We start from the raw sequence: 23,518 nt of genomic DNA, 5'->3' as shown, positions 1-23,518 counted from the left end.
TATATCAGGTTACACAGGCGGTATTTAAAGAAGAATTATCATGCTGTCACAACAGCAAAGAAGATGTGGGCAGGTATTTTATTTGCATTAAAAAAGCAAAGATTTTAATAGGGTAACTGGATGAGAAAGATTAGTATGTACAGATATGCAAGTAAAGCAAACTACAGAAAATATTAATTGACTAGTAAGATAACATTTATTTTACATGTGGGGTATAAAGAGTGAAAAAGAAAACACTAACAGGACAAGCAAACACCTGCTGGAATCAGATTGTGAACAACCTTGAATATCAGATAATGGACTTCAGGAGCACAGTAAAATAATGCAGAACTCTGGAGAGATGCATAGCTAATCTCAATATTAGTTTATTTATTTATTTACTTTTACTATTTAAGAATAGATCAAATGAACAAAAAAAAACCTAGTGGCCGATTAAAAAAAATGTGGACTAATATTCATGAGCAGTAAGCCAGTTCTTGACTGGTAAATTTGGACAAACAGCATTCTTCAGAACAGTGGAGATAACGTTGTGATAGTATCTGATATGCAAAAGCTAATATTACAGTTTAATTTGTGGGTGGTGGTTCCTCTGCTGTCCAAAATTATGTTTCTGTTTTAACAATAATTAAGAGACAATTGAATTGAAGGTATGGATTTCCACTCCCCATCTCCCCAGAATGCACAGGTTCTGTGGAACCTTTTGCATGAGCAGGTGAGACCCTCTCATACCTGAAGCGTCCTTGGAGGTACAGTAGGATTTGCTGACATGTGTAACCTACATCCGGGCTACACCGGCTTTATGCACCGCCAAATGCCCATCCCTGAAATGAGATTTTCAAAAGAGAATGAGTTTATTCATCAGGTGACCACGTGCTAGGATTGGGGAACAAGGGTCACATCCTTTTCTCAGGACAGAGTGTATATCATGTGTTAAAGAGGCAAGGTAGTCTAGAGTGTGATTAAAGGCAACTGAAGGAAAATGGTGGTGTTAGCTGGTAGTAGTTCAAAGGTCACCTATAAGATACCTGTGAAGGCTCAGATGAAGGCTTGCTGTCTTCAGTCTGATGAATGATACAAAAGCTCCTTCTAAGTTCCTGAAGAGCTTTAGTATTGTAACCCATATCTCAGATGTGTTACCTGGAGCAGAGATAAAAGTAGCCTGATTGCTTAGCCATGAGACCTTGGAAATTAGCAACTTTCTAGTCGCTAAAAGCAAGAGTAACCTCTTACACCTTAGGATGGTTGGACAAGGTTGTCCCCATAGGCTCATATGTTTGAGTGGTTGAGCCCTACTTGGTGAACTGCTTGAAAAGGATTGGGTGTGTGCCCTGGTGGAGGAGGTATGTCACTGGAGGTGGGTTAGGTTTCGAAAGTCCATATCATTCCCAGTTAGTGCTCTCTCCAACCCACACCTCATGTTTGTGAGTCATTTGTGAGTTCTCATCTACTGTTCTGCCTTCCTGCTGCTATGAGTGCTGGAGTGATGGTCCTGGACACAGCCTCAGAAACTGTAAGCAAGCCTCCAGTAAACTCTTTCTTTTATGAGTTCCCTTCATCATGAATCTCTTTAGAAAAATGGAAAAGTAACTAAGACACACCTCCGAGATTTGTCCAGGGACCCTACCACCTCCACGTCCCCAGTTTTCAACCTGCAGTTGTCAGCCTTCAGTGCTTCTAGTCTGACCATGTTTCCCAACACAGTGCTAGGACCTAGGACCTTGTTAAGCTCTGAGAGGGTCCATGCCTTCAGGAATCAGGATTTAGGAGTTTTCACAAGCTTGCTTATTTGTTTTAGGAATAAAAACTTAGCCTGTTGTTTTCCTTTAAAGAAATCTCATATGTTAGGCCGTGGTTGTAATTTTTATCTTATCTATAAAATAATTATTATTTTAATAACAAATATTTTGTGTGAGCCAAAATTTTTTAGGAGTTAGAGACCAGTAGAAAGTAAATCTCTAAACCCACTTCAGAGTATCCTGGCTTCTCTCAGTCCCTTCTTATGCTTCTTTGTTCCTATTTTCTTAGCTTGTGGGATTTGGCTGAGTTCTTAACAACGACAGCTCTGAAATACAGAACCCAACTCCTAGCTCACTTTTGGTTTTGTCTCTTTGGGATATTCTTCCTGGCAGCCTAAATCTTCTATTCTGAAATTCATACCTAGCTGTATTCCCTTGATCAAAGCTAAATAATTCATTTCATCTCTATTTCAACCTTGTTGAAACATTTATAAAATATAACCTGTTATTCTACTCTCGGTTTGCTCAACTTTAACCACATTGCACATTTAGGGACTCTGGTCTTCTCTTCCATCTCTGAGCATTTCATCTGTGACTTTGTCACAGGAGCCACCTGCATCCCTATAGCACGAAGCACAGGAAGCAATCCTTCAGCGGAAAAACGCTTCTGCAGCCATCGCTCTCCAGGAAACTGCTTCAGTGAAAATGTAGAGTCCACTGCGGAATGTGTTTTATATCATTTTGTTATTCTTTGAAGATGTCGTGCATGTAGACAGTGTATCTTGATCATACCCATCCTTCACTCCCCACCTCAAATTCACTCCTGTAAAAAACAAAACAAAACAAAACAAAACAAAAAACCTGTCACTTCTTGCTTCCAACTTCACGTTCTTCTTTTAAAATGATTTACTTTTTTATTTAACCCACTAGGTCTAACTAGTGCTTCCCATATGTGCATGGGCATAAGGTCATCTGCTGGAACGTGAGTAACCTACCAGTGGCCACATTTTCCCCACAATTGACTCTCTATCAACCATCAACTCTCAGTAGCTTCTTAGCTAGGGATAAGCTTTGAAAGGCTCTTCCCTATTCACACTAGATTTTTTAAATCTAGATTTATCTGTGAGTTAATGTGTTTAACAGACTTGTCATACCCAGAGGACAGAGGACCTTATACTCCTCACCTTATCCTCCTCCAGCTTGTAAATTCTCTCTGCCCCTATTCTGCATCTTTTTCTGAGTCGTGGGAGGGAAGTAATTGACATGGATGTCCCATTTGTGGATGACCACTCACAGTCATGCTTGGTTTGAAACCACTTCAGTGAAATGGCCAAATGGTATCAATGATTCTGTCAAATCCTGGGGAGACTACTTGAGAAATCAAAGATAAATTAACCATCTGAAGAGGACAAGTAATCTTGATGCAGTGTCTTCCTAGGAAGCATGCTACTATCTTTAGCCTGTATCTAGCTTCTTAATATACCTGTCTCAAAACACAAGAGGCAGACAGATTAATAACAAATGAGATGAGCCTTCTCCAGTTATCACCCCTAAGCCGGAATAGAAAGATACCCACCATGGACAGGTGGCTTCTCACAGGGGGAGGCATGGTTCCTGCATTCTCGTCACACTTCCCATCCTGGTTATTCCTGTGAACAGGTGTGCACATACCACCCAGGAGAGTAGATTTTTTTGCTCCTAGTATCTATTTTTTTTTGTACAGATGATTATTTCGATAAACCAGCAGGTCCTTGTTAAAGCTGTGAAGGGAATGCTACTTGTGCATTTTATTCCTACTTTGACTCACTTGTGATATATCCTCCCACTCTCCTAAAATACCCATCTTTGCTGCCATCCCACCTCCCCCAATCAAGCAGAGACAGCTACACTCTTGCTGTCATGCGTTCACAACACGCAATAAAAGCTCCCCAGGGAACTCACCTTAATTTAAACATTTACTTTGCAGTTGCCGAGAATTCCATTTCACAAGCTGCTCTCTTAATATTCCACAATGGATTCGTTCACATCATTAACACGTCAGTGAAGTGAGAACATGGCTTACCTACCTTTTTAGAAGATAGACAGCAATATAAATACGTGTCCCTCTCCCTACCCTCCCTCGCTGAGGATCTAAATGGATAGGTACTCTCTGTGAGAATGCTGCCTCTATTTTCATATGCTCTGTTTTCTTAGGCTACACGGGGTGAGTAATGTCCTATCCCTGTTCCTTATGCAGGGACTACCTTCCAGGCAGTTCCCAGCCTCAGATGTAATTGTTTTCTGACCATGATCTGTGAGCTGATACAGCCACAGAAATGCATGCCAGTGTCTAGTAAAGGGTCCTTTGTTACTTTTTAAAACATTTTAAAAACGTTCTCTTTACAATAATTATATGCTCATTGTACAAAGCACAGGGCTTCATTATGACATTTATAAAATACTTTGATAATATTCATCCTGGCTTGTGTATGTTTCAATCTGCCTTGCTTCGTTTTTCTGATACAGTTCCCTCCACTCTGGTACTTCATTTTTTTATGTACTGTATATCCACAAACATTTGGTTTTGGCGCTGTACTGAGTTCCAGCAAGTATTAAGACAAAAAAGAAAGATAGTTTGGCCTGTATCCTGATGATATAATGGGAAGTAAAAACATGACTAGTATTTACAGTGTCCTAGAGAGTAACAGGGTAAATTCAAAGTGCTGTGCTGTCTAGCTTGAAAGGAGTCATGAAACATGAGTTAGAGCTCTCCAGGCAAAAGCGAGAGGGAGAGGCACAAGGCAGAACCAGAAGGATACTAACAGAGAGGGAAAATGCCTGGAGGGAAGGAGGGAGCAAGCAGGAAGGAACTAGAGATGATTTTCTAGGATCAGATTTTCCACAATGACTCCAGAAACTAGGGCTACTACATGTATTTTTAATAATCAAATCTGAGGCTCTTTTACCTTTAGAGAATGTCAGTGTCCGAATATTATTAATGGTCATGGGCAACACGTACAGTAGGTGAAAATGTTGGAAAAGGAAACACTGAAAGAAAAATAATCTGATCTAAGGTTGGTATATGAATGTAATGCTACTTATTTAGTACAACTGTTTGTGTATTGTTTCTGATTTTAATGAAATATGTACGTTAAGAATCATACAGCTATGAAAGGGACCTCATGAGCCAATTTGTCATTTTATAGACAGAAACAAATATGAGGTTCGGTGTTCATCACTGACATTTTCCTGACTGACTTGTGCCGAATTGTAAATCAAGTCCCCAATGAAATGCAGTCTCATCCCACTTATAATGACTAACAGATAAATGCATACTGTTGAGGACATGGAGAAAGAAGAACTTCTACAAATTGTTGGTGAAAGTACAAATCAGTACAACCATGACAAAGGATAGTATTATGATAGATCTACTGTATGATCCACGTGTTTTGATGTTGGGTATATTAACAAATAAAATAAAACCATCATACCAAAACAAACAAGCCAAAACAAAACAAAAAACCCCAAAAGACGATGCCTTCGTGGCCTGTCTTATGACAGCAGTCACAGTGCGTGAGAGTTAGAATTAGTCTAGTCCAGTCTATTCACGGATGGTGTACCTCTGTGCACGGTGGTATGTTACTTAGCCATGAAGAAGGAAATCCTGTTGTTTACTAGTTGCAGCAAGACTGATGGACTTGGAGGACACTGTGTTAGGAGAAACGGGCAAGCGCACGTGTACACACATATACACACGCATGCACATGGGCACACACACATATGTATGGCGTGCTCTTCCCCATATATGGGAGCCAAACACAGAGAATATGAAAAGAGAATAGTGATTGCCAAAGATTAGAAATGAAAGGGTAGGCAGAAGTGGACAAACAAACAAACAAACAAACAGATTATCTGATCAGTTCATGCACATGCCTGGATAAAAATACAGTTCTGAATTCCATTAGTGTACTTTTGTTGATGGTGTTAGTGGAGTTATGATGACAATTGTAGCTTTACTTTCGGTTTTATTTTCAAGAAGTGGTATTAATCATGGGATATATTTACCTGTTCACCCTCAGCGTCTATACCTTTGATTCACTTGAAGTTCTCAATGCTTTTGCTCTAAAACTAATCAGCTATGGAAGCGATCATGTTTGGTGGTATTCTCCTACTTAAGTTTTGCACAGAAAGCTGGAAAATAATAAACTAAGTTGTCATTTTATATAGATTATGTGTGGTCATAGTATAGACTAGAGAACACCCACATAATTCAATTCCAAGCTCAGTCAGTTCGTGGAGGGCTTTGCGGTGATGAAAGCCAGCATTTGGATGAAGCGTTATTGTTGGCAGATGTACTTCAGTGTGCTTCAAACAGGACTCGTTCTAATTGAGAATAAGATTAACCATTTATTGAAATATCAAGCACAGCGCTGTAGAAAGAGTAAATGGGAGTAAATAGGAATCTCGAGAGAAACCATAAATGGGTGTTAGCCCAGCTGTTAGTGCCAGTTAATCCTTCCCCTCTGCAGTCCCCAGATGCAATTTGTTTTAAGGGAACTCCTAATCTCTTCTGCATCTGTTCTCAGAAGCTTGTGTGAGGTAAAGAGCTCGCCTTGGAGCCGCCATCTGAACAGGCTCATGAACACAAAATCTCGTGCTACGGTTTATCCAACTGGTTCTGAAGTTTGATCTTCATTTCCTCTGTTTCTGGAGTTCATTTTCCTGATTCACATGCCATCGGGAATGCATGGTCTATGCCAGGAACTGCTGTATTTTCAGTCGGTGTTTACTGGAAATTGAGAAGGAGATACCCACAGAGCCTGAGACACAGAACACCTGAGGAGAAGATGGCACATCCCCCTGCTGGACTAGCTATAACACACGTTGTGGAGTCTACAAGTTGAAGCATGTGCAGTTCATACGACATGAAGCAACAACAAGACCAGCCTTAACATGTGACATTCCATCACAGGATGCATCCTTAACCTGAACCAATTTAATTTTCCAAGATGCAAGCATGGACCGCACGGCTGCTTCTTTTTGCTTTGATATAGATACTTTTAACACAACGCTAAATTCCTTCAAATGGGTCTCTTTGAGTCTCCTCTAAGCTCAATTTTCCCACTCCAACTGTGAAGAAAAGATGGCCTAGAAAGAGAAAATGAGTAGAAAGAGAGAAGCCCTAAAAAGTGTAAGTATAGAAACTGGGACAGAGCTTCTAGGAGTTATCTCAAGAGTTACCTCCTTTTACGGAGCTGGGACTCTCTCTTATAGGGACAAGAATTCAAAGAGACAGAAACTAGCACTTCCTCTCACACAGCCCAACTACCATCTGTAACCCCTAGCCATGACTGTAGCCACAGGCTCTTTCATCAGCCTGCTTTGAAGATCATTAGAACTCAAGACAGGGTTAGCCATCTAAGAAGTAACGCTTATCAAATCTCACTTTAACTTTCTTTTATCATAAGCTGGGTTTGCTTAAAATCTCTAGCACTGGTTAGCATCTGGTGTGGGGGCCTAGGGAGCAATCTTCCCCACCTACATAGTTCTGGAATTAGAATCGCAGGTTCCCAGTATGTCGTGAGTTGGAAGGAACCCTAGAAGGTAGTTTGACTTATTAAACACTCTGGAGTCCTTTTGTATGCACTCACGCAAGGCGATCATTGTTCCTCCCAGTCTATCTCTTGAAGTGTGCATGATTGAGAGATGATGGAAGGAAAAGAGGATTTAATTGTGCTAGGCTCTGTGACGAACAGTTAACCATTTAAATTACGCCAGGTCTGTGAGTTATTGTTGGATTTATTGAGAATCCACACATAAGTTTCAACTTACACAGCAGTAGAAGCATATGAAGGCATGTTGGGAATAAAACAACACCATTCTTTCTGGACCCCCATATTCCTTTTTACATAGAAACATTTTCACATGCATTCAAGATATGCCGTATATGCTTGACATGTTTAAGAGCACTATTAAAGGATATTGAAACAATATGTTCAAATGAGAGATGACATTTGAGTGTGTGTGTCTGTGTGTGTGTGTGTGTGTGTGTGTGTGTGTGTAAACACAGGCACCAAAGAATTTGCTTTTCATTACAGTGAATTTGAGTTTTAATATGTTAATAGTCTTTACATTTCCAAACTATTATAAAATAATATCAATCAATTGGTTATTAAATATGGGACCTTAGTCTCTCTCTCTCTCTCTGCCTCTATGTGTGTGTGTGTGTGTGCAAATAAATCACTTAACTTTTAAATATGGGGCCTGCTCTAAAGGTTTTAGGAATATTATTCTATTTACTATCTATAATAGTTCTGTACTCATATCATGCCACTATAGACACAGGGGTAAATTAACTTACCTAGGTTCACCTAGGTGGGTGGGAAAGTGATTTTCAATCTAGGTGGTGTGGCTGGAATCTAATCCTTTCATAAATTAGAGTCAGTCCTTCCATGGATTGCTTCTGCAGATGGTACTTTGTGTTTCGTTTGCTTCTGTACCATAATTGTCATAGGAACTGATGTTCATTATGTGTTCGAACTCCCAAGGCAATTCCAGAGCACATCTGCAACACTGGGAAACACCAGTGTTAATCAACAGAACCTACACAGGGGAACAGAGATCGTATGTTCTTGTGTTATATTTTGTTAAGTAGCTGACCACTTTGGGTGCTGGTAATAAAACATTTTTAAATTTTTATTTTATTTAAGTTTATTTACTTTACATACAAGGGTGCCCCTTTCCTCCTCTCCCCCCAGGCTTCCCTTGCCTCCTTCTCCTTCCCCTTTTCCCCCAGAAAAGGGAAGACTCCTCTCCTCATATCAACCCACTCCAGCACATCAGGAATATCAGGGCTGAGCATATTCTTACCCTGAGGCAAGGCAAGGCAGCCCTGTCAGGGGGAAGTGATCCAAAAGCAGGCAATAGAGTCTGTGTTAGAAAGGGCACCCCATCCACCTCCATTCACCAGGCAATTCACATGAAGACCAAGCCACTCTTCAGCCACATATATGCAGGGGGCTTAGGTCCAGACCATGCATGCCCCTTAGTTGATGTCTAAGTCTCTGCAAGCCCCCATGGGTCTGGGTTAGCTGTCTCTTGGTCTTCTTGTGGGGTTCCTATCCAGTCCAGGTCCTTCTGTCTTTTTCCCAACACTTACACAAGACCCCTGGAGCTCCGCCCCATGTTCGGCTGTAAGTCCCAGCTTCTGTCTCAATCCAGTGCTGGGTGGAGCCTCCCAGAGGACAGTCATGTTAGGCTCCTGTCTGCAAGCAGAGCAGAGCATCATGAATAGTGTCAGGGGCTTGCTCTCTACTCTCGGGTTGGTGTCAGGTTGGACCAAGCATTGGTTGGTCATCCCCTCAGTCTCTGGTTCCCTTTTTAACCCTGTAATCCTTGTATCTGTCTTTTTCTTTTTGCCTTTTTTAAAATTAATTTTTCATTTATCACAATTTATTTACTTTTTATCCCAGCTGTAGCCCCCTCCCTCATAAATTGTAACTAGCATTTAAAGAATAGTTACTGTAATTGAGAGAAACAAATATTTTTCTAGTTGTCTATTTCTTCAGTGAGTAAGAACTTTCAGTGTTAATAAATGTAAAGGCAAGTTGGAACTTCAATAGATTAGTTAATTTTTTAATTTAATTTATTTTATTTTTAAAAAAATTAGTTACAGTTTATTAACTTTGTATCCCAGCTGTAGCCAGCTCCCTCATTCCCTCCCAACCCCTCCCTCCCTCATCTCCTCCCTTCCCCTTTCCAAGTCCACTGATAGGGGAGTCCTCCTCCTCTTCCATCTGACCCTAGCTTATCAGGTTTCTTCAGGACTGGCTGCAAAGTCCTCCTCTGTGGCCTAGAAAGGCTGCTCCTCCCTTGGGGGAGGAGGCAGGGAGGTCAAAGAGCCAGCCATTGAGTTCATGTCAGAAATAGTCCCTTTTCCCCTTACTAGGCAACCCACTTTGATACTGAGCTACCATGGGCTACACCTGAGCAGAGGTTCTAGGACAAGAAAATTAAAACAAGGTCTAGGCTATTATTCATTGGTAGAGCACTTGCATAGTTTGCATGAGGCTCTAGATTCAATTACCACCACAAATAAAAGAGAAAAAAAAGAAAGAAAAGTGAAATAATTTGTTTTTCAAGGTAAAAGATAAACTCTTCCAATTCTGATATTCAAAGACAAATTACTACTACAAACTACAAATATTCAAACAACAAATGACTACATGTTATTTAATTTTATATTAATAGATAATAATATGCATTACAGTGACATTTTTTGAAATTGTCTGAAACAAACTGCAATGGAAAAATGCTTTTAGATAATCCATGAAGTAGATACCGACCTCTGGCAAATAAAGAATGAAAAAAAGATTTATTTTACTTTTTCAAATAAGACTAATCTGGGATCAAGGTCTGTAGTGATTGAGAGACCGTATGAATCTCTAACCAGAGACTCAACAAAGACAGGTCAAATAGTGGGAGAAGCACCTCACCATGGCCAGAAGGAGCCATTTGGTGACTAATGAGACCGATGATTAGAGGGAGAGGCAGGAAATTAATCCAAGCGAGGCTAAGAATGATGTAGCTTGGGAGCAGGGGCTTCAAGAGACTCTAAATGTAGTCTGTGGGTTCTATGAAACTTAATGGTACCTATGTTTTTTTAGGCACTTGAAATGTACATTGAAGTTTAGAAGATTTTAAGGGAAGAATTCAGCAGATAAATGATGGTAAAACTCGTGGATTCAATTGCAAGAATTGTGAGAAGTGTGGGAAGAAAAATAAAAATTGGAGTTCAGCAGGAATGCACATTAGATTTTATGCTTTCATGTGGAACAACTGACAAATAATAACACATAGAGAAGATGGGACACCACAGAGTGCTGCACTCGTTTACAATTCATGCACCATAAATACATTAGTTTCTGTATTCCTAATAAAATAGGCTAAGGGAAGAAAACACATGTGTATTCATCCTCATATCCGACAAATCCACAATAAAAGTATACAAATATAATGCTTTAACATGGATTCCATTACAGTTACGTTTACATACATACATGTGTATGTATATCTGTCAGTATTATATAAAAACGAGTAGAATCAAAATAAAACCTAGGTCTGTTTACATTAGCCAAGATCAGGAAGTGTGACTTAAAAAAATCCATTAGAACTGGATTCAGATGAGACAAAAGAAAGAGGAGTTCATCTTAGCATGTTTTTGATTTTCAATACAAATCATAAAATATTAAAAGAGCAGAACACCAGCTGCAGTGTACCCTAAGCTTAAGTCCTTAGCCAGAATGAGTCTGGCTAAGAATGGGTTGCCCCCTTATTCCTCTCCTCACATCCTTTGGTGGCTTTTCTTGCTTCTTCAAAAATAATCATCAAAGGCCTCCATCTGGGTATGTGTCCCACCTGACTGCCTTCCTGTTACTGTTCTGCCTTCCTTTCTACTTCTTATGTAATACAACACTCTGGCCAACTGGCAGGTGAGCTGCCCCTCTCAGGTGCCAGGTGTGGTTTTGCCTGAAGGCTTTCTCCCCAGCTGCTCTCTCTGGATGACACTCCTCTGCAATCTGAGTGATTTCCTCCTCTGCTCCAGCATCACCCTTTAGTCAGAAGAAGGCCAAACCCAACATTCTGTTTGCATAATCTATCTTCCTCTGTTTGTCTCTGTCTCAGCTTCCTCTTAGCTTATTTACCTCTTTTTGTCCATGCTACTTATATATCTAGTACAATGTGTAATTTGCTTACAGTATTTCAGAAAATTAAAGTTGCCAATTTTAACACATACATTTATTTTACGCACAACTAAAAAGAAAACTAAGACATTAATCTGACCATGATATTCTATCAATTATTAGATGCATATAATCACACAATTGTGAAAATGTGGAGGAAAAAATACATTTATTGCTTAGGGAATGGTATCTTTATCTTGTCCAGATTTTTGTTTCTTTGTCTCTGCTATACTATGCCAGGATATAAATTCCTAATGGTAAAAGTGTTTTTTTGACAAAGATACATTTTGTCTGCTGACATACCGTGGGGGATTAGAATGAGTCCTGGAGGGTAAGATCTTCCTTTGAGACAGGGTCTACGGCATCTCAAGCTGGACTCTAACTCAGCAGCTCGAGTTAGTTTTGAACTACTTCTCCCACCTCAGCTTCCCAAGTGCTATAATTACAGGCACACAGCACCGTGCTCAGAGAGTGGTAGGTTCTTAATGAATATTTGCTAAATAAGTTAAGTTGATGGTCTAGGAAAGTGGACTTCTTAAGTAAAGATCAAGTCGAAGAAAGAATGGCTGTCACTCAGCGGTTATAAATTAGAAGTGAAATGGACCCAAAGTACCACTCTTGAATGAAGCAGTTATTGGTTTTGGGGAGGCTTGGGATGAGGACATTTGCAGCTGAAGACCTCATAGGCAGGATGTGTTATCTCTATCAGTAATATAGTGTTGCAACTTAAAACTATAAACTTTTGCTATCCCGTAGCTTCTGTGATACACAAATTAGTCAATAATGCATCATATAAATGGAGTTAGTGTCACAAATCATGTGATCAACACAGGAAAAAAAAATGAAGGAAAGGCCTTTGACAAAGTCCAACATGTTTTGTGATTAAAGCCCTGAAGAAAACAGGTAGAAAAGGAATCTGTCTCAATGTAATGAAGGTTGTATATAATAAACTCAGAGCCAGCATTATGTAAATGAAGAAAATCAGATTCCATTCTCCTGCTCTCAGATTCCATTCTCCTGCTCTCAGTGGAAGGCTTGAGGTCTTAATCTAGAGAAAGTAAGACAAGAGGAAACATAACCTTTAAAATGCAAATGGGAAAGTATATTAGCTACTTCTCAGTTGATGGAATAAAATAACATGACTAAGTCTACTTACAGAATAAAGAGTTGATTTGACCTAAGCTGCCAGAGAAATAAGAGCCCATCATGGCAGGGAAGTGTGGCAGAAAGTCACAGGGATGGTGGCTGGAGCAGGAAGCCGGGAGCTCATATCCTGAGCTCCAAGCATTAAGCAAAAACAAAAAGAAAGTAAAAATGGCATTAATCTTAACACATGCCCAGTCCATTTCCCAGTGACATACTTCCTCCAGCAAAGACATGCTCTCTAAACCTATCTAAACAACGGTGCCACCAACTAGGGACTGAGTATTCAAATGCCAGAGACCATGGGAGACATTTATCATTCACACCACCATAGAAAGAAAGAAGTTTGTGGGGAAAGAAAAGCCATGTGACCATGGGAGCTGTTCTGGAGCAAGAGTGAGGTCAAAAAAAGTCCAACCCTCCCAAATCTGGTCCTGAGACCAGCAGGTGTAAGACTGCTTTCTCCTTGCTCTGGGCCTGCATGTCCCAGTGCACATATCCTTGTGACCCCCACCTCTGCCCCCATGGAGGTAGTCACATATCCTGGTGGTCAGGTCCCAGGTTAAACTTCTTCTCTCCTTATAAAGACATGTCCAACAAGTACCTAGAATTCCTCTCCATGCAAATGAAGCGTTCCCAGCACCTCTGCCCCAGCCGATAATGTACACTCACCTGGACCAAGATCCTGAGTAGACGGTCTGCCCCAGGTAAGCCTCATTCCCTCCAATCCATCCCAGTGCACAATGATGCTTGGATACCCACAAGGGGAAAGGCAAAACCTGGGTGGCAGAGGTCACGCTGCATATTTGCACTTTCATCAAAGTTTCAATATACAAAACCAAAACGTAAAAATCAGGAGCTTTCCCACGTACCAGAGGAAAGCATACTGAGAAAGGAATTTTCAACTTTCATTCACAATAGCTTCAAAAGTTACCGTGCAATAAACTGGGAAAGTTAGTAGAAGATCTCTGCAACGAAGTTTAACATAATGAAAAGAGGAGTTGAAAAAGGCAGTAGAAGAGGAAAAGGCCTTTTACACTCACTAGTAGGAAGAATTAATACCATGAAAATATCTAGACAACTGTGATGACTTTTTTGGTTGTCAACTTGTCTTTATCTGGAAATACAATCCAGAAATGGAGGGCACATCAGTGAGAGAGATATTATGCTTCGTTTGAATCTACTTCTAATCTGGACCTTTGAGGTAGGAAGACGTACACCTTTAATCCAGATCCTAAGGCTGGAAGACACTGGCCTTTAATCCCGATCTTGAGGTGGGAGACTTACCATTAATACAGGCCGTATGTTTTGCTGGAAGTCTAGATAATGACATAGAGGAAGGAAACTCATTCTTTGCCTGCTTTCCTTCGCTTTGCTGGCACAACCATACATACACACACACACACACACACACACACACACACACACACATATGTTTGTATAAGAATATATAAATTTCATAAGCTCTGTGATTTCAGAGAACTATGACTAATGCATTTACCTAAAAAAAACTATACATTCAATACAATCCCTGACAATATTCCAATGCATTTACCACATAAATCCTGAATTTTGTGTGGAAGCAATAAAGACCCCAAATACCCTGAGCAATTATCGGCAAAAAAGCAAACAGAGAGATATCACAATGCCTGATTTCAGTTTATACTAGTCATAGTAAGAAAAACGGTACTTTGCCGTCACAACAACAGATGCATAGATCAAGTGAATACATAAATGACTTCAAAATAAACCCTCACAGATACAGCCAACTAATTCCTGACGAAGAAGCCAGAAGTATACATTTTGGGAAAGATACTCTATTTAACAAAGGTTGCAGTGAAAACTACACATCCACACATACAAGGGTGAAAGAGATCCCTGTCTCTCCCCATATACAAAAATCAGTTCCACACAGAGCAATGACCTTATTGTAGGACTTGAATCTCTGGAGCTCTTAGAGACATGCACAGATATAGCAAATAAGACATATGCATAGCAAGGACAGTCTGAACAGAACTAGAATATTGCAGGAAAGAATCCTCAGAAGTGACAAATAGAACTGCATACAATTTAAAAGCTTCTGCATATCTAATGAATTAATTAACCAAGTACAGGCAGCCTACAGAAGGAGGAAATGTTTTTTCTTAGCAAAACATCTGACAGATGATTAATATGTAAATATGAAAAGAACGTTTTAAGAAAAGTCTTAAATACTAAGAAAACAGCACAGTTAATAAATGGAATAATGGAATTGACTGTTTTCAAAAGATAGAAATGAGTTATAAGTGTATAAAGAATGTTCATTACTGTGGAAATACAAAGAAAAAAAGACTTTAAAAGTCCATCCACTCCACTTAAGGCATTTATCACTAAGAAAGCAAACAACAACCATGAAGGAGAGTATGAAAAGGGGGAAACCACCGGACACTGCTGGTGGAAATGTGAGAAGGAAATGTGAGTCTCAGCATCTGCTTTGATACACTGCTAGGTAGAGTCTTTCAGAGGCCCTCTGCAGTAGGTTCCTGTCCTGTTACTTGTTTTTTTCCTACAACCAATGTCCATTCCATTTGTCTTTCTAAGTGAGAATTGATCATCTTACTCTGGATCCTCTTTCTTGTTTCTCTTCTTTAGGTGCACATATTTTAGTAAGTTTATCCTATCTTATAGGTCTATATAACTGAGTATATTCCGTGTGTGTCTTTCTGCTCCTGAGATACCTCACTCAGGATGATCTTTTCTAGATCTCACTATTTGCCTGCAAATTTCATGATTTCCTTGTTTTTAATTGTCGAGTAGTATCCATTGTGTAAATGTACCACAATTTCTGTATCCATGCCTCCATTGAGGGGCATCTGGGTTGTTTCCAGTTCCTGGCTATTACAAATAAAGCTGCTACAAACATGGTTGAACAAATGTCCTTGTTGTGTACTTGAGCATCTTTTGGGTATATGCCTAGGAATGGTATAGCTGGGTCTTGAGGAATCACTATTCCTAATTGTCTGAGAAAGCACCAGATTGATTTCCAAATTGGTTGTACAAGTTTACATTCCCACCAGCAATGGAGGAGGGTTCCCCTTTTTCCACAGCTTCTCCAGCATGTGTTGTCACTTGAGTTTTTTTTTTTTTTTTTCCAGAGCTGAGGACCGAACCCAGGGCCTTGCGCTTGCTAGGCAGGCGCTCTACCACTGAGCTAAATCCCCAACCCCCTGTCACTTGAGTTTTTAACCTTTGCCATTCTGATGGATGTAAGGTGAAATCTCAGGGTTTTGATTTGCATCTCTCTGATGGCTAAAGACATTGAGCATCTCTTTAGGTGTTTCTCTACCATTCTATATTCCTCTACAGAGAATTATCTGTTTAGCTTTGTACCCCATTTTTAAAATTGGATTGCTTGATTTATTGCTTTTTAATTTCTTTAGTTTTTTATATATTCTGGATATCATCCCCTCTGTCAGATATAGCGTTGGTGAAGATCCTTTCCCAGTCTGTAGGCTGTTGTTTTGTTCTGACAACAGTGTCTTTTGCTTTACAGAAGCTTTTCAGTTTCATGAGGTCCCATTTATTGATTGTTGCTCTTTGAGCCTGTGCTGTATCACCATACTTTTTATAGCACCTGACAGTAAATGAAGGGGTAAAGAAGATCTAACTCCTATATACAACCAGATATTATTAGCCATAAGAACAAATGTAATTATCTCACTTGCAAGAAAATTTATAAGTTCAGAAAACATCATATCAAAGGAAATAGATACAAAAAGACAAATTTTACATGCTTAATTTATTATCATACTAGAGAGGCAAATGAAGAAGGGAATGAATAAAGGTAGCCAATATGGCCAGTCACAAACATGGAAATGTCTTTACGAAATCTATCACTGTGTTTATTGACTATATGGGACTAAAAACAAATGGTCATCTACTTTAAAACAGATGTTTACAGAGCTGTGTCATTTAAATGCGAGAAAGGATCACTCTAAAAATACAGCAAGTTGATTCACTAACTGATTATAGTTCCTAGCTTATTAGGTATATGGTAAAACTGGAGTAAGCCAGTTAATTATACTCAATATTTTATTAACTATTCATTTGGAGTCCTGCAGATGAAAATCAAAGTATCATACATTGTAAGCACTGAGCTACAGCCCCAGTTTCTCTATAAATTTTGAATTTGGTAACAGTCTCCATCGTACCACAGCTTTGAGAGGCAGTCTAATTTAGAGAACTTTGTACTCAGTATCTTCTGTCACATGGAAGGAGAAGCTACCCCCTGCAGAAACAAAAGTCTGCTGAAGACAGAGGGGACACAGATGTTTTGAGAAATCCAGAGACATAAAGTAGAGTTTCCATTTACATTTTCCAGCCATTTATGGAATAAGTTTTGTGGACTGAGAAGGATGTGTGTGTGTGTGTGTGTGTGTGTGTGTGTGTGTGTGTGTGTGTGTGTGTGTGTGTGTGTGTGTGTGTGTGTGTGTGCATAGCTCTTGCCTGTGCAGGTACATACTTTGAGTTGGCCTGCCACATACTTTGAGTGAGTTGGCCTGCTACCTATGGGCATGGAAGCTGCCCTGGGGTGTGGTCATATACCAGATGTTCCTCTATTGAAGAAAACAGACTTTTCCTCTCCCAGCAGCAATCAAATTCCAACAGTGCCTCAGCTAGGGGTGGGGCTCCATGCCATCTCCCTTCGTCCAGGCAGGCATTTTGTCTACTCTTGCGCATGTTGTCACAGTTGCTCTGAGTTGTATCTACCACCTCTGACACAGTCTTTCTGCTCTCACTTCCACATAAAGTCCTGCGCCTTGAGGAGAGGGGTATGATATAGACATCTTATTCAGAGCCGAGCTCCCCCCCCCCCTTAAATCTTTGTGTTAGTTGTCATTTATTGCAAGAAGATGCCTCTATGCTAAAGGCTGAATGATGGACTGCTTTATGAGTACAGTAATACGTCATTAGGAGGAGTTGTGTTGCTATGTACATTTAGCAGAATAATAGCTGTAGGCTTTCCCTTAATGGCCTTGACCTACCTAGCCATAGGTTCTTGGCCTAACTGGCACTGACAAGTATAGGTTCCATGTCACTGAGCAGGCCTTAATCCAACCTTTTAAAAAGTACTTGATTAATTCCATAACATGTAAGGCACTATGACACCCAGACACATATTGCCAGGCAGGTTATTATTGTAGGTTATTATGATTGTACAGGGTTCACAGCCATGTGAGACTGATGGTGGCTCTTCTCTTCTGGTGGTATGCATAGCTTCCTCTATCACTGCAAACAATGTGTTTTCAGGCGACTCCTGTGTGTGTGTGTGAAAGTGTGCGTCTCCACATCTCTAGGCATTTCTTGTGTTGTTCCTTAACTCTCCTTCTGGTTGCATGTTTTGTCCTATTCCTGTTTTTGTTTTATCTTACTTCATTTTATTATTATTTCTTAGATAGTTCTTAGATTCCTGATTGTAATGAGAGACCTAAAGGGTGTGTGTACAAATGGGAGAGGAAATTGGGAGGAACTGAAAAAAGTAGGGGGAGGGGAACTATAAGCAGAATGTATTATCTGTCATAAGATCTATATTCAGTAATAAAATAAATTACAAGCAAAATTGTCGTTGTTTTACTGCTTCAGTCTGTACAACATCTTGCGACAGACGATGTGAAGCGGGAATCAGGCTTCAAAGAACGCTGGGGAATTAAATAAGCAGGAGCCTGAACAGTGGAATCATCTCAAGACACGTCTAAAGGATGACAGATTCTGTCTAGTCATCTAATATTCCTTAAAAACAAGTATAGCCTGGAATTCTTAAAGATTACCCAAAATTATGTAACTGATGCTACTGTGGTTCAACTTAACTTCTATTTTGTTGTAATCTTTAAACTGTTATTTTGTGTGTGGATGTTTTGAAATGCGGGGAAAAATTCACACTGTTCTAGGAATTGGGGTACCCTTAGGCCTTAAGAGAACGAGGAATAGATGCCTGTAAGGCAGTTCCTCCTTTTAGATTGACGGTGGATCTCTAATCTTTTCCCCGAACTTCGCTAAGCACCGGGTCACACGGTTCAGGCGATAAAGAACAGGCTGGGAACCTCCACCGGAAGTGTCAGGCCTGCTGCTCAGTCTCTGCGCTGGCCAGCTTCACGCTCACTTTCCCTACCCTGCTTCGGCTGTGTGTGCAGCCTTCTCCCACGCTATCAGCGTGGGATGCGCGGAATGCCAACGGAGCAGCGTGGATTTGCTTTTACGGCGTCGATTCAAAGGAGACGCAGACAAAGGAAAATATTTTAAAAGGGCTAAAAAGCCAAGTGTTCTCAGAGCCTGGTTGATTATGTTAGAGAGTGTTTCCGTGGCTCGCCTTGGAGGATAAAAGAGCTGTTTGGTAGAAGGAGCCCTCTGAGGCGACATTTTGCACTTACTGTGCGCTTCTGAGCAAGTGACTTCAGGACAAAGGTTTCGTAATCAAATCCCCGGGCTTTCCTCGCCGATGACGGAAATAATCGCTCTGTGGGGGAAACTGGCCATCTGTGAGCGGCATCCGCCGGCATGCAAAGGTGTAAGTGGGTTGCCCACGAGCCTCCTGGGTGAGGATCGGCCAAGCTGTCCTCAACTCAGAGGCTAATTAAGATGAGAAACTGCCGCAATGTACTGAAATACCTCCACTGCCAGATCAGAAAACATTACCGGCTTCGTCAGCAATCCGACCCTTGGCAATCCAGGACAACACAACTTCAATACAGCAATATCTTGAAGCATATGAGGAAAATTCTGCTAATTCCCAATTTCTCTCAACTTCCCACGCCGTAGTCTCACCCAGGAGCCTGATATTCTCACACGCACTTTCTTGCAGATGTCCCCGTGATGGTGCCTAACTCCTCTGTGTGGTGTCTCTATCCCGGTTTGTAAGGTTCTGTCAGGTCGCTCTATAATTATGGAAGGTATTTTTTAATTGCAAACCCAGTTCCCTCCCAGACTGACAGTGTCACCCCATGTAGTTCCACAGCACATGGCACTTCCTCCAACTCCCCACCAGCTTCAGTTTCATTTTTCTGCATTGCTTTTTCCCTTGCCCCTTTAACCTCTTCTCTTCTTGAGACCAGGCCATAACTTGTAGCCCAGGCTAGCCCTGAATTCACAAAAGGCTTGTCCCCTCTGTCCTTTAACTGAAAGGTGTTATGGGTGTAGATCACCAAGCCTGGCTTCTTTCTTTCTGTCTCTTGTATTTAGTTTATCATCGTCATCATCATCATCATCAGCCCTTTTCTTTAAACACACAGACTTTCATTTTAAAATCAAAAACCCCAAAATTGGAAAATGTTGAAAATCGACATAATGCTCAAGAAAATGATTTAGAAGTCAAACTATCTAAACTGATGTAGTTTCCTTTTCAGTGTGAGACGTCTTATTTTGTTTTTTTTTAACTAAATTTTTATTTTTTAATATTAATTACAATTTATTTACTTTGTATCCCAGCTGTAGCCCTCTTCCTTATTCCCTCATTCCCTACCAATCCCAACTTCCCTCCCTCATCTCCTCCTTGCCCCTCTCCACTGATACTGGAGGTCCTCCTCCCCTTCCATCTGAACCTAGCTTATCAGATCTCATCAAGACTGGCTGCAATGTCCTCCTCTGTGGCCTAGCAAGGCTGCTCCTCCGTCTGGGGAGGGGGGAGGTCAAAGAGCCAGCCACTGAGTTCATGTCAGAGACAGTCCCTGTTCCCCACACTAGGAAAACACACTTGGATACTGAACTGCCATGGGCTAGGAGCAGGGGTTTCACTTGATTGGTTAGAGTCACACCTAGGTATTTTATGCTATTAGTGGCTATTGTGAAGGGTGTTGTTTCCCTGATTTCTTTCTCGGCCCTTTTGTCTTTGGTATACAGGGCGGCTTCTGATTCTTTTGAGCTAATTTTGTATCCAGCCACTTTGCTGAAGGTGCTTATCAGATGGAGGAGTTCTCTGGTTGAATTTTTGGGGTCGCTCATGTATACTATCATATCATCTGCAAATAGTGATACTTTGACTTCTTCCTTTTCAATTTGTATACCCTTGATCTCCTTTAGTTGTCTTATTACTCTAGCTAGGACTTCCAGTACTTTGTTGAAGAGATATGAAGAGAGTGGGCAGCCTTGCCTTGTCCCTGATTTCAGAGGGATTGGTTTAGGTTTCTCTCCATTTAGTTTGATGTTGGCTATAGGCTTCCTGTATATTGTTTTTACTATGTTTAGGTGTGTGCCTTGTATCCCTGATCACTCCAATACTTTAAACATGAATGGGTGTTGGATTCTGTCAAATGCTTTTTCAGCATTGAAGGATATGATCATGTGTTCGTTTGTTTGTTTTTTCTTTCAGTTTGTTTATATGGTGGATTACATTGATAGATGTCTATATATTGAACCACCCTTGCATGCCTGGGATGAAGCCTACTTGGTCAAGGTGGATGATAGCATTTATGTGTTCTTGGATTTAGTTTGCCAGCATTTTACTGAGTATTTTTGCATCAATGTTCATAAGAGAGATAGTTCTAAAATTCTCTCTCTTTTTTTTTTGTTGGGTCTTTGTGTGGTTTAGGTATCAAGGTGACTGTGGCTTCATAGAATGAGTTTGGTAATGTTCCTTCTGTTTCTATTTTGTGGAATAGTTTGAAAAGAATTGGAGTTAACTCTTCTCTGAAAGTCTGGTAGAATTCTGCACTGAAATCATCTGGCCCTGGGCTTTTATTGGAAGGGAGACTTTTGATGACTGCTTCTATTTCCTTGGGGGATATAGGACTATTCAATCTTTCTACCTGATCTTGATTTAATTTTGTTAAGTGGAATCTATTAAGAAAATTGTCCATTTCATTTAGATTTTCAAATTTTGTGGCACAAAGACTTTTGTAGTAAGACCTAATAATTGTTTGGATTTCCTCAGTGTCTGTAGTATGTCCCCCTTTTCATAGTAGTAGTTTCCTAGTTTCTCCACAGTTACAACACACTGCTATAATATAATATAAGTAGGTATTTGTGAAAGCAAATTACATTTTGATTTGATTTGATATTGCGACCATCCTTCCAACTTAGGAATGATACATCTTCATATGTTCCTTTATTTTAATGTTCTCTCTCAGATGAGCCAAAATATTGTATAAACGGCCTTAAACATATTTCTCTCTTGTGAGGACAGATTCGAAAGGGAAACTGCTTAGTCAATGGCTAAGTGGTTTCAAAAGTTAGTTTAGAATACATTTCAAAAGATCACATCAATTAGCATCCCCATAAACAGGAAGTGAAGAGCTGGCTGCCCTGCCAGCACACAGCTATGCGGTTTCTCCCTCACCCATCTGAACGGAGCAAGGCGCCTTATTTGTGTTTGTATTTTCTGATCCCTATTTTAATAGATCACATTTCCATTTGCTTCTGCTGCTGTTGCTCTGTTGTGAATTTCTGTTTTGTTTTTCTTAGAATTTCTGGTCAGTTTTCAGTTCTCTTCCATCTTTTTGCAAAGGTTTGTTTTTTTAAATTTTTATTTTATTTTTATTAATTACAGTTTATTCACTTTGTGTCCCAGGTGTAGCCCCCTCCCTCATCCCCTCCAAATTTTACCCTCCCTCCCTCTTCTTCTCTTATGCCCCTCCCCCAGTCCACTGATAGGGGAGGTCTTCCTCCCCTTCTGTCTGATCCTAGTCTGTTAGGTCTGATCAGGACTGACTGCATTATCTTCCTCTGTGGACTGGTAAAGCTGCTCTCCCCTCAGGGGAAAGTGATGAAAGAGCCAGCCACTGGGTTCATGTCAGAGACAGTCCCTGTTCCTATTACTGGGGAGCCCTCTTGGACACTGAATTGTCATGGGCTACATCTGTGCAGGGGTTCTACATTGCAAAGGTTTTAAAGGGTTTATTTTTTTATTTCCCCTCTTAAAATTTTTTATGCTTTTTCTCATATATATTTTTCTGTCTGGCAGAGTCAAATCTCTCTGTTTCTCGCATGCGGATCTCCACACATCTGAGAAGGCTATGTCTGCTATATTCTGAAAATTTTTTAATACTTTATTCAAATACATTTTAATTTGCATTTAAAAATTTAAGCCTTTATTTAATCTGCAATTGACTTTGTAGAATTTACTGTTGTTTTTTTTTAAAGTTCCATAAGATATAAAGATCCAGCATTTTCCAACTTTCTAGTTAGTCAACAATGTGTACAGAATGACCTAAATTTCTTCACAATTGGTCATCCCAAATCAGTCTTCATAAGAAATATTGTTCAGACAGCCAAAAAGGCTAAAATGAATGAGTCAAAAATCTAGTTAAATATCTGCAGGCATGGACTTGGTTGGCTGATTTTTGATCACTCCACCCTGATGGGGCTGCCTCAACAGGCAAAAGGGGAAGAGGATCTGTTCAGTCCTGGTATAACTTGATGAGCTGGAGTGGGGGAGTAGCGAGTAGCGGTGTTCCCCTTTTCTGAGGAACAGAGGATGAGGAAGGGGGGAAGACAGACTGGGAGGAGTGGGGGAAAGGGGCTCTGATCAGGATGTAGAGAGAATGAATAAATTAATTTTAAAAATTAAAAAATATTTGGGGGCAAGATTCTACATCTCTGACGCTCCATTTCATGTAAGATACCTAAACTAAGTCATTATTTTAGTAGTTGAAAGAGTGTGGCATATATCACATTTCCTAAGGGGAGAAATGGTTAAGCATTGAATGTCGATAAAGCAACATGCTTAAAATACAACAGCTGCTATTTGTTACCAAGTTCCCTCAAAATCAAGATTGTGATTTATAGGGATACATAAAATAGGAATGAAGACAGACTTCAGAATTGCATGAAAGATTAATGAAACACCAGGATGGAGGAAAAGAAAAAGATGATAATGAAAAATTTAAGGGCCTATACACAACCTAAATTAGGTCTAAAATTGTGCTCTAATTTTCTGAAATCTATCTA

The sequence above is a fragment of the Psammomys obesus genome, unplaced genomic scaffold (genome assembly GCF_907164565.1).
Source record: "Psammomys obesus unplaced genomic scaffold, mPsaObe1.curated_primary_1811, whole genome shotgun sequence".
Taxonomy (NCBI): domain Eukaryota; kingdom Metazoa; phylum Chordata; class Mammalia; order Rodentia; family Muridae; genus Psammomys; species Psammomys obesus.
Note: the sequence above shows the minus strand (reverse complement) of the source record.